Raw genomic sequence first — 12607 nt, forward strand, 5'->3', positions numbered from 1 at the left:
CAAAAGTCATTAGAAGCTTACTCAAACACACATATTATAAGTCAATCTCTTAACATTGTGTCCTTCAATAAACATGTAAGAAAGATTACAAAAAATTCCACCCTAATGGCATCACATGTACTTTGTTTGCAAGAGACAAGACTAACAAAAGAAATACCACATCCAATACCAGGCTTTCTACAACACCAATTTAATGCAAAACTGGGTGTTTCAATTCTCCACCAAGAAACAATAATCCACTTTGCCCATGGGAATATTTCTCGTCCAAAAATTGAGATGTTGCATACAACGATCAAGTTCACAAACAACAAAATCATCAAAATAGTTTCCCTTTACAATTCACCTTCAACACGACTAACAAACTTAATAGACACATTAAAACATTGCTTCAACAACACACTATGGAAATTCCAATCATTATCTTGGGTGGCTTCAACTTGGTAAAAGATGTTACAACTATCTACGGATCTTCTTTAGACCATATTTGGGCGAGCTCAGCAATCTCCGAATACGAATCAGGATCCAGCTACATGTACTGGACCAATCACTCTGCGACATACATTATGCTGCCTTCTGACCACCTTTGACATAGCCACTCCCCATTCATTCATCATACTGCAGGCCTTCGTGATCTCTCAGCTTGTTATGCTCCCACAAGAGGAAGAAGAGACGTGACAAAAGACGAAGATGATTCTTCTTCAACAAGACGACTTTGTGAGTCTATTTCTGCTCAAAGAAGGCAAAGCTATTGGCTCGATCAGAAAATACTATTATGTTTTCATCATAAAAGGACATCTTATTGGCAAGATGTTAGCGGGTCACCATGACAAACATCTGTAGCATAGCTATCTTGCACTAACATAACAATGTCAATACTCAAAGAAGTGATTTAAATGGGGCACGGAGACTCTTTGAGGTTGTCAGTCCTCAAGAAGTGAATCTAACAAGCAAACGCAGCAACTCAACAAGCAAATCACCACTCCCAGATCAAGAAATCTGCATATGTCTTATCTCACCGCTCTAGGTCATCACCCCATTTCAACAACCAAATGGACTCAGATAGCCACAAAACTTTAAGGGAAGCTAAATTTATAGGTCTAAGGGGGACATGCCTACAAAGTCTCGTTGCAATCTGATAAGGTGCTAAAATCGTGATCCATCATATACCAAGTCATAGACACTACAATAGAACATCCCAAACAGGGGCCCCTAAGGTCTAATAACTCTCTCCTATGGTCAATGTCAAAATACAGTGATTTAAGCACTCAAAATTGAAGATTGGGCTCGTAGACACAAATTCACAAACCACAACACAATATGAAATGCTTACACTTGATTGAAAGAGCATGGAAAGAGGAGCACGATACAAATTTTGGAATCAAACGGATTACCCAATCATGAAATAAGTTGATTACAAGTTGGAGTTGCTTGGCTTCTTGAGTGTACGTACACCAAAGCCTCCTTTCTGCAAAAGATAAGCCTCCTTTTCATACTAATGTTATTGTCTTTTATACCTAGGGCTTTCTAAATGGCTAGTGGCCGGCTCACATGGGCCTCTAAAATTATCATGAAAGAATTACAACTCATGGAATCGACCTGCTACTCTGGAATCAGATTTACACATAGTGTAGCTACACCGGCTCAAAAAAATAATAGAGCATAAATATATTAAAAATGTGGTGTCAGGCGAGGTGGGCGCCTGTATGCTGAAATGGCCAAACGTTCCCCATTGCTAGCTCATGTCATCCCTTGACACGACCATGTGAAATCTTGTCATGAGGGTTGTCTTTAGCTTTGTCTTTGAGATTGGTCTTTAGCTTTGAAATTGCTTTGTAATTGATGACACTCTCCCCTTCTGTGAGTGATTTATATGTGTTGTGTTTTGGTTGGCACACGAATTGGGCTTCTATTGTTGAGGCAATTTTACATTTTGTTGCACATTCTCTTTTACATTGCCACTTTTTCCGTGAAGATGACTATGGTGTTGCCCATCTTTTTTAGAATCGGGTCTCTTTGGGTAGTTGACTTTATGATGGATCTTGCACATGGCTTCCAGTGCAACGTGAGTCCTTCGCAATATTGCACCAATTTGAAGCAATGTGTGAGCTCCTTATGGTTGTTGTTGATAACTCTTTTGTTGAATTCGTTATTGCTTGTCAGTTGGTTTTGTATGCTGTTCTCCAACTTGCCATTGCTGATTGGAGCTGTGTTGTTGTCCTTGAAGATAAGAATTGCTCTTGACAAGCATAGTTGAGACCTGCAGTTGCTGCTCTAATTTTTTTATGATTGGTATGGGTAACAATTTGCTTATTGCTGATGTAGAATGAGTATATACAAGAGGATAGTGATGAGTATTTCTAGATTAGGGTCTAAAACTTGGATGACCAAACAGAAAAAACCCAGTGGGGAAAAATTACCTTTGGTATACGCTCTTATTGGAGTTGAGCAGTTGGACTTTAAGTACATGTTCATGCAAGGTGAGTGCTTGGGAGAGACAAAGGAGGAGTATCTGTCATAAAATCCTATATCTAATATCTAACCAACCCAAATGGTTTCCTCATATTAAACTAATCATTCAATGGGGGAGAATAAATGGGAACAAGGGTTAGGATATAGACATGTGCTTATGGATCTATCTCAACACGGGACCAAGGTAAAAGGGTCCAAATGAGATATGTTATGTCAAAGAGAAATGCTACCTAATGGAGCTTAAAGACCTTAGGGTTAGCTTCATTAAAGACCTCCAAAAGTTAGTGTTAAAAAGTCTTTTGACCTTAGGCAAGCTAGGGCTGTGCTTGAGGTGGAAACCCGGCCCAATCTTGAGGTGCTTGTTGTGCTTGCTGACTAAGGTGCTTGTCCTGCTTGATGTTTAAGGTGTTGAGGTGCTAGAAATGAGCTTGATGTGGGAACCTTCTCCAAGCTTGAGTTGAGCTTGTAGTGAGAACCTTCCCCAGCCTTGAAGGGTTCAAGGTGTTCCCAAAAGTCAACATACTCCCTACTCAAGGGGGGGCGAGCCCTCATAGTAGGAGCTAGAGAGAGAACACGCACATCCTCACACAAGTCAAGCTTGGTCTAAAGAAGCAACTAGGACACTTGTCAAGTTCCTCTTCATGTTACCCTCATGGTGTGCCTAAAGCCAATTGGTTGGCCTCTCAAGGGGTCCAATGATAATTTAGTTAATTAAATTAATTGATTATGCATTCATCAAGTCCTCTCTCTCAAAGGGGAAAGGGTGACACTTGTCCCAAGGCTAGCATTCTTGCTTGATATGCACTCTGCATGTGATTGGCCGGAGTCCAATGAGCGTCCATCTTGAGCTAGAAGAGGGGGTCGACCAAAGGACGGAGGGGGCTAGCTTGGGGGGTATGCTCTCCCACTCTCTCTCTCTCTCTCTCTCTCTCTCTCTCTCTCTCTCTCTCTCTCTCTCACTCATTGTGTGAAGTGCAAAGTGCATGAGCTCCATCTCCTTCTCCAAGCTTGTTGAGAACTTGAGAGCCTACACCAACACTCTTGGCTATGGAATCAAAATCCAACCAAGAGCCATGCTTCAATTCTTAAGCTTGCCATCTTCTTCATCTTCATTACTATGCTATTATGCTATGCTAAGCAAGAAGAGTGATGAAAAGTGAGGAAGTATTTCTTTCTCCTAGGAACGTTTCTTCTTCCTCTTCCCTACCCTCATTCCCCGCTAGCTCTCTCCACCTTTGAAGGTGTTTGAGGCCTTGGGACTGAGGCCAGGGATGGTTAATTTTACAAATATTATGTTATGCTCATGCTGCATGAAGCTTTCCATCTTCATTGCATCACCTTGGTCACAGGGGACACAAAGATTGTATTGTACCAAGTCTCACTTGATGGGAGAATCTATAATACAAAAGCCTATTGGAGGGGGCCGGCTCCACATAAATCCGGTCCTCAACTGTTGTCAAGTTCTCTAACTCTCTCTCTTGCAAAAGTATTGTTCATGCCAAGTTAATTAAGTATTATGGTTACTGTTGCTACCACTAATTAAGTTCACCCGCTATGTTCTCAAAATAGTCTCACAAAAATGCTCACTCTAATTCTCTTAATTCCGCTATTGTCAAAGTTCATAGGTCATTTCCATTACATTGGTATCAGAGCTATTGGTTTCTCTATTCTTGCTTAAAAAGAGAGGTCCTTAAGTTGTCCATGAAAGGTTGGTCTTGTTCATTGTACTAGGGTAAGTGGGACAGGGATCTACTATCTTGGTTTAGAAGGACTTAGTTCAAGGTACACGGTTGGGAACTATTGTCTTAATAATGGAGCCTCTTGGGGATTGCCTTTGGCTTAAGCATTATTGAGCTATGAGCAAGCTCAATAGAAACCATAATCAACCAAGCAATGTTAGACCCTCTCCACTAGTCTTTGCAATCAACTGTGTCTAAACCACGAGTGTGGTTGCTTGAGAACTTATTTTCAAAGGTAAAGAAGAGTAGCAACTAAGGTTTTTGAGGGTACCAAATCACAAAGTAATCTATACATAAATTTAATTAGCGTGGCTGACAATAATCAAAAAGTGGAATGAACATTGATAACTTTGATTTTGCACATGAAGGTGCTAATGATGATGCCCCCATGTTTGTTAATTATCTTGTTACTAGGTTACATCAAGCTATGGGCAACCCTGCTTTGCAAGCCGAAGTTACCCAACAACTTTGTGCTTATGGGATTTTCCTACCTCTCCAAGAGGAGAGAGAGCTCAGGAGGCCTCTTGATGAGACTCCCAAAAGAAGACTCTCTCCCATCAGATAGGAGGAATCCAAAGAACAAGAAACAAGCGAATCCCTAAGTTCCTCTGAAGATATGGCTCCACGAAGACGGTGGTCTAGATGATAGCCAAATCCTCCCAAGAGGAAACAATTAACCCATAGTCCTTCTCCTCCTCACTTTGAAAGGAAAGAGAGGAAACAAAGGAAGAAAAAGGCAAGAAAGAGGTCACCCCTTTCTCCTTCTTCTTCACCTTTCTCCTCTTCTGATGAAAGAAATAGCTATTCTCCTAGAGAATACAAGAGGAGAGGACATTGCAAATCTTACCCTACATGGTGAAGGTCCCAAAAGCTCAAGAAGTTCAAAGAGGGAGGAAAGAGGATCTCTATTCTCAGCTATGATGGCACCTTTGGTGCTACCGACAAAGAATTGGCCTTTATCCCACAATTTGATGTGGCCTTTGGAGACAAGGGATTCACAAAGTCCTCTAAGCTACATCATGTAGCTGTGCACTTCCAGAAGTCTACTAGTCAAGGGTGGGCTAGCCTTCATGGCAACGAAAAGGCCCCAAACACATGGAAAACTCTTCGAGTTTCCATCATGAAGCAATTCCTTGTAAGCAATGCAAAGGACAAAGTGCTTACCGAATGGTGGAGCTTGAAGCTGCTCTCCAACGAGTCTATCCACAAATATGTGGACAAGTTTTGAGATTTATATTTCAAGGCTACTATCTTTCAAAAGATAGACTTCACCGAGCAAAAGCAACAATTTTATGCGGGATTATCTGAAGAGATGGCGGTGTACGTCGACTCCCAACGGCCTAGTTCTATCACCGAAGTAATCCACCACACTATGATTGCTTCGCGCATCAATTTCCAACAAGGGACTAGAAGGATTGCCAAGCCCATGGAAAGCAAAGACAAAAGTGATGCAAAGGGGAAAAACAATGCCCAAAATCCTTCCCAAGACAATTCCAACAACAACAACAACAATAATAACTCCAAGGAGAAGGGAGTTTACAAAGATAAAAAGAAACTCTCTCCTGAAGAGCTAGAAGATTTTCGTAAGGACCACAAATGCTTTAAGTGTGGGGAGCAAGGACATGGCTATCCACAATGAGACTCCTAGAGCTTCCACAATCAAAGCTTCAAGAGAGGATGCTCATTGCAAAGGATCACCTCTCTCCTATGCTTGGGAAAAGGTAAGGGAGCATGATGCCTTCATCTTGTTTCACCTTGGCTCTACTCACAACTACATATCAACGGAGTTGGCCACTAAGTTGGGCATTCAAGCTTTTGAGATGGGAGATACTGTAACTGCCGATGGATCTTTCAAGGGACAACAAGCCTCGGTTACTCCCTTGATTGGGAAGTTGAGTTTTCATGTCCAAAGCTACATCCACAAAGAAGACTTTTTTATCTCTCCTCTCCAACATGAGAATGTTATCCTAGGGGCACCATGGTTTAACCGCATAGTTGCCAACATGAAGTTCCTTGAAAGGAGAATCCAATTTACCTATAAGGAAAAGAGCATGTATATAGATGCTAGTGAGTCTAGTCATACTATACCACTTGTAAATCCTCTTGCTTTTGATAAATTGATGAAAATCTTAGTTTTTGCGTACATGATTTTTGTCAGAAAGCCCCTAAAAGGTCCTAAACGTTTCATCAAATGTAAATGGTAGGAATCAAGAAGAGTTAGACTTTTATTTTCTAAATGGGTTCCAAGATGTGTTCATCGATGATATCCCTATGGACTTACCTCCAAAATGAGGGGATGATGACCATCACATTGAGCTCCTACCAGGAAGCTCACCGCCTAACAAGCCTCCTTATCGAGTTTCTCAAGCTCAACAAGAGGAGATCATGAGGCAGGTATAAGAATTGGTAGAAAAAGGGATGGTGAGGACTATCTCCTTTCCCTTTTGTTCTCCAGTCCTTTTAATGCAAAAGAAAGATGGTACATACAACATGGGTGTGGACTATCAAGCACTAAACCATATCACTATCAAAAACAAATTTCATGTACTGCGGGTAGAAGATCTATTTGATAAGCTACAAGGTTGTACCTACTTCAATAGGATTGACCTTAAAAGTGGCTATCATCAATAATAAGGATAGTGAACGAAGATATCCTAAAAAGACCGCGTTCCGTAGAACGTTTGGTCTTTATGAATATCTGGTCATGCCTTTTGGCTTGACTAATGCACCAGCCATGTTCAATTGTTTAATGGAGAAAATCTGTAGACCCTATCGCAAATTCATTGGAGTGTTCTTTGATGATATCATCATCTACTACAAGTCCTTGGAGGAACACAAGCAACATCTCCAAGTGATTTTCCAAGCTTTGAGGGACAACAAGCTTTTTATGAATCAAAGAAGAGCGAATTTTTCCTTCAAGAGATTCAATACTTAGGTCATATTATCTCTCAAGATGGTATCTGTATGGATCCATCAAAGCTGGAGGTAATAAAAGCATGGCCTAACCCAAGGAATCTACATGAGCTAAGAAGCTTTATTGGTATGTGTGCATGCTATAGACGCTTCATAGCAAAATTCTCTCAAATAGCAGGACCATTACATGACTTAAACAAAGAAGAACGTTAAGTACTCATGGACTACTAAAGAAAAAATTTCTTTTGACAACCTCAAAGAGAAGCTTACCTCCCAACTAGTCCTTCTGCTTTCGGATCTCTTAAAGCCATTTGAGGTCCAATGTGATGCTTGTGGTGATTTCCTTGGAGCAATTTTTCTTCAAGAAGGGCATGCCATAGCATATGAGAGTCGAAGGCTCAATACCGATGAACGAGTCTTGGGAATATACCAAAAAGTGCTTTTAGCTGTTCTACGTGCCCTAGACACATGGAAGCACTATCTATTGGGGACTTTATTTATTTTGCGAACGGTCCACCAAAGTCTGAAGTACTTCTTGACGCAAACCAAGCTTTCTGACAAACAAATTAGGTGGGCAAATTTTCTTTCACAATTTTATTTTCATATTGCTCGCATTAAGCACAATCAAGTGGTCGGTGCACTTTTACGATGACCAAAAGTTAATGCGGTGTCTATAGCAACTCACAATGATCTATCTTCTATGATAGATGAGTATGCTATTGACCCTGACTTTAAAGACATAATGTCAGCCCTTGCATTGGGGAAGAAAGAAGAACCATTCACTTTGCAGGATGGTTATCTTCTCCATGGCAATAGGCTATGTGCTACCCACTCCCTTCATGAGAAAGCTATGTATGAATCCCATGCTCCTCCCTCTACGGGGCATAGAGGCATTCAACCTACTTTTTGAGGAGTAGAGACATACTTCTATTGGCCTATTATGAAAGCATACATACAAGAGTATGTTTCAAAATGTGTGGTATGCCGCCAAAAGACCAAGTATGATAGAGAGAAGCAACATATTACTCTAGCCATTGCCAATCCTGAATTCACCATGGGAGAGTATATCCATGGATTTTATCTTTGGATTACCAAAGTCTATCCATGGGAATACGGGAATATGGACAATAGTCGACAGGTTTAGCAAGCAAGCACATTTTATTCCTATCAAAAAGACTATTAAGTCACACCAAATGGCAACTCTCTTCATATCTTAGATTTTCAAACACCATGGATTGCCAACATCCATCGTGTCAGATAGAGATCCTAGAATGACCAGTAATTTTTGAAAAGGTCTCTTTGAAAATCTAGATACAAGATTAAATTTCTCTTCGGTCTATCACCTATAAACGGATTGCCAAAGTGAGATAGCCAATCTTACGATTCTCGATCTACTAAAGACTTATGTTATTGAAGTAGATCAACGCTCACAATGGAAGAAGTACCTACCCCTTGTAGAGTATGCGTACAATAATATTGTCCATACTTCTATGGAAAAGGCACCTTTTGAAATCATAGAGGAAAAACCTAAAAGTCCCTTGCTACTTAAAGTACATGGGAAGATCTTCGTTGCCGAATGAGTATAGCCACGACCTACAAGAATCTTTTCAAAAGATTAAGGAGACTATATCCATCTCTCAACAAAGGTGAAAAGCTGCTCCTAACAAGCACAAAAGGGCCTTAACGTTCAAAACAAATGTGGTCCTACTTAAGTTTCCCGAGGCTTGATTGAGGCAAACGACGGGCAAAAATCCTACTAGCCATCAAAAGTATTATGCTAAAATAGGAAAAAGATAATATGGTCCTTTTCAAATATTGAAGCCAATCAATGAGATGGCTTACCAACTCAAGCTTCCCAACAATTGGCTCGTACACAATGCTTTTCATGTGAGCCTACTTAATCCCTACAAAGGAGAACCACCAAGTGAACCAATTATTGAAGACCCTCCAACAATCAAAGACCAAGAAGAGGTGCTACAACCCGAAGCTATCCTTCAACATGAAGACAAGGTACTACGACATGGTAAGATTATCAGACAGTATCTTATTAAGTTAAAAAATTATCCTTTTGAAGATGCTAAATGGATGCAAGGAATACAACTGAAGGATAGTATGAACCTTGTCAATGCTTACAATGTTAAGTTAGAGTAAGCAAATGTACATGTTTCTTTTAAATGACCGATGTTTTTGTCTTATAAGACTAAACTCTTTTTATTGTGCACAAATTTAAATAGTATGCATGCTTAGAATCATGTTTGTGATGACGACGTCTCTCAAACACCAAGAAGAATTTGTCACTCTACTTTGGGAGAATGAAATGGACTAAAGAGCAGACATGCTTGCGGCAGCTACGTCCCCCAAGTACCAAATGGATTAGTCATCCATCTTGGAATGATGTCGTAGGGTAAAAAGGGATCCTCTATCTACTAAGAAACATCGACTAATGACTAAGGCTTTATCTCTTCTACCTCATAGTTGAGGACGACTATGATTTCAAGAGAGAGGTAATGTCACAAAATCTAATATCTAATATCTAACCAACCCAAATGATTTTCTCATATTAAATTGATCATTAAATGTGGGAGAATAAACGGGAACAAGGGTTAGGGTATAGACATGTGCTCATGGATCTATCTCAACACGGGGCCAAGGTAAAAGGGTCCAAATGAGAGATGGTCTATCAAAGAGCAATGCTACCTAATGGAGCTTAAAGACCTTAGGGTTAGCTTCATTAAAGACCTCCAAAGGTTAGTGTTAAAAAGTCCTTTGACCTTAGGCAACGCTAGGGTTGTGCTTGAGGTGGGAACCCGGCCCAAGCTTTAGGTGCTTGTCATGCTTGCTGACTAAGGTGCTTGAGGTGCTTGTCTTTCTTGATGACTAAGGTGCTTGAGGTGCTTGTTGTGCTTGAGGTGCTAGGGATGAGCTTGATGTGGGAACCTTCTCCATGCTTGAGTTGAGATTGTAGTGAGAACCTTCCCCAACCTTGAAGGGTTCAAGGTGTTCCCAAAAGTCAACATGATCCCTACTCAAGGGGGGGTGAGCCCTCATTGTAGGAGTTAGAGAGAGAACACACACACCCTCACACAAGTCAAGCTTGGTCTAAAGAAGCAACTAGGACACTTATCAAGTTTCTCTTCATGTTGCCTTCATAGTGTGCCTAAAGCCTATCGGTTAGCCTCTCAAGGGGTCCAATGATAATTTAGTTAATGAAATTAATTGATTATGCATTTATCAAGTCCTCTCTCTCAAAGGGGAAAGTGGGACACTTGTCCCAATGCTAGCATGCTTGCTTGATATGCACTCTGCATGTGATTGGCCAGGCTTTCATTGTGTGTGATGGCTACTCAGGCTACTTTCAAATAGGGATTGCATTGAAGGATCGATTGAAAACAACCTTCATGACTCCTTGGGGCTGCTTTGCTTTTAGAGTTATGCCATTTGTCCTTACAAATGCTCCGGCAACTTCAACGATTCATGAACATGGTGTTTCAAGCATTCTTTTGGAAAGTCAATTAGGGTGTTCGTTCATGATTTTTGAATTTATAGCTCAAAATCATTGCACCTATAGAAGATAGAAGAAGGTTTGAAGAAGCTGTACGACACGGGATGTCAACTCAGCCCCGACAAATGCCACATGGGTGAGGAAGAAATGATCTTGCTTGGTCCCAAGGTTTCCTATAAAGGCATTGAGGTGGATCCTTCAAAGGCAAAGTCTCTTATTGAGTTAACCTCCCCCAAGAGTCTCAAGGATTTACTTCATTCATTCAAAAGATGAAGTATATGTCACGCTTCATTCACTTAGCTTTGGAGTTACTTCACCCCTTGAAAAATTTGACACAACAAGTTGAGTTTGTTTGGCCTGATGAGCTTGAAGATTATTTTTGTATCATTAAAGTCATTCCGTCAGAACTACCAACACTTATGCCTCCTTTTTGGGAGTACACATTCTTTGTTAGTTCTAGTGTTGGGAACGAAACAATTGGTGTTGTTTTGTTATAACAAGATCCCCACAGTACCAGGATATGACCCATCTACTTTGCTATTAGGGTCATGAATGATTTGGAGAGAGGCTACATAGAAAGAAGTTCAGGTCATCATGGTGGTAGCAGCTATCAAGCATCCAAAGTACTAGGGAATGGAGTCATTGGCTCCATATGTTGGTTACATTTTGGGGGGTGAGTTTCCACAAGGCTTCACAAAGGCTCAGAAGAGGAGACTTATGTAGAAGGCAAGTCTGTATCTCTTCCTAGAAGAAGGCTCCCTTACCAATGAGGGAAGGATCAAGTATGCAAGAGTTCCAACAATTGCAGAAATTCCACCCATTCCAGAAGGTTTGCATGAGGAAGCATGTGGTGGTCATTTTGCCCAAGCGTTAACTATGAAGAAGATTTTCCTTGCAGGATATGTTTGGCCAAGCTTGCACGTTGATACTCAATATTGGTGTAGAAGCTATCATAATTGTCAGGTTAATGGAAACAGAAGGTTGGTGCACGGTCCAAAGAAAATAGTGCTTGCAAATTGACCCTTTGAAAAGTGGGGCATTGATACTATGGGTCCATTGTCTATAACAAAAAATGGTAAGCTTTACATTCTAGTGGATGTAGGCTATATGACTAGGTGGGTGGAAGCACAAAATGTAGCAAAGGTAAATGAGAGGAAGGTGAGCAAGTTTGTCTATACTCACATTTGTTGTAGATTTGGCACACCTTTGGAAATTATCTCTAAAAATGGTCCAGGATTTAGAAAGGGTCTACTCACAGAATTTTGTGAAAAACTTCACATGTTACATCGTCACAATACACCCTACTCCCCACAATCAAATGGTTTGGTAGAAAAAGCTAATGGCATCCTTGCAAGTATCATCAAAAAGATGATAAAAAACAAGACAAAGTTGTGGGATGACTTCTTGGATGGGGCATTATGGGCGTATCAGACCACATACAGGGAGGCCACAAAGTTCACACCATGTCACTTGGTGTGTGGTCAAGAAGCTTTGAAACCTATTGCATCTCCATGACAAAGGGACACAAGGTGACCAAGAGACATGGACGGATTGACTTCTTACCTTAGCTGAACTTGAGTTGAAGAGAGAAGCGGCTTATGAGTGCTACAAGAGGAAATCTACACAAGCAAAAGAGAAACTCGACAAGAAATTGAAGAATAAAGGCATCAAGGAAGGAGATCTTGTGCTAACATATGACAATCAACTTGATAACCGTTTTGATACCAAATTTGAAACTAGATGCCAGGGACCATACATAGTCAAGAAGGCTTTCAATTCAAGTTACTACCAGCTCATGGGCTTGAATGGTAAAGAGCACTCCAAAAAGGTGAACGGGTATTGGTTAAAGTCCTATTTGAGTCACCTTCTACCAAAGGATCTACCAAAGCACTATCAAAGAGTGACTATCTCGTATAAGTTGTGCAGCATGGTGCATGTGTGTAACTCAAGCCAAAATGACAAGGAGCCACACAATGAAAATCTT

Source organism: Adiantum capillus-veneris, chromosome 26, assembly GCF_014529385.1.
Source record: "Adiantum capillus-veneris isolate H3 chromosome 26, ASM1452938v2, whole genome shotgun sequence".
In the NCBI taxonomy this organism is placed as follows: domain Eukaryota; kingdom Viridiplantae; phylum Streptophyta; class Polypodiopsida; order Polypodiales; family Pteridaceae; genus Adiantum; species Adiantum capillus-veneris.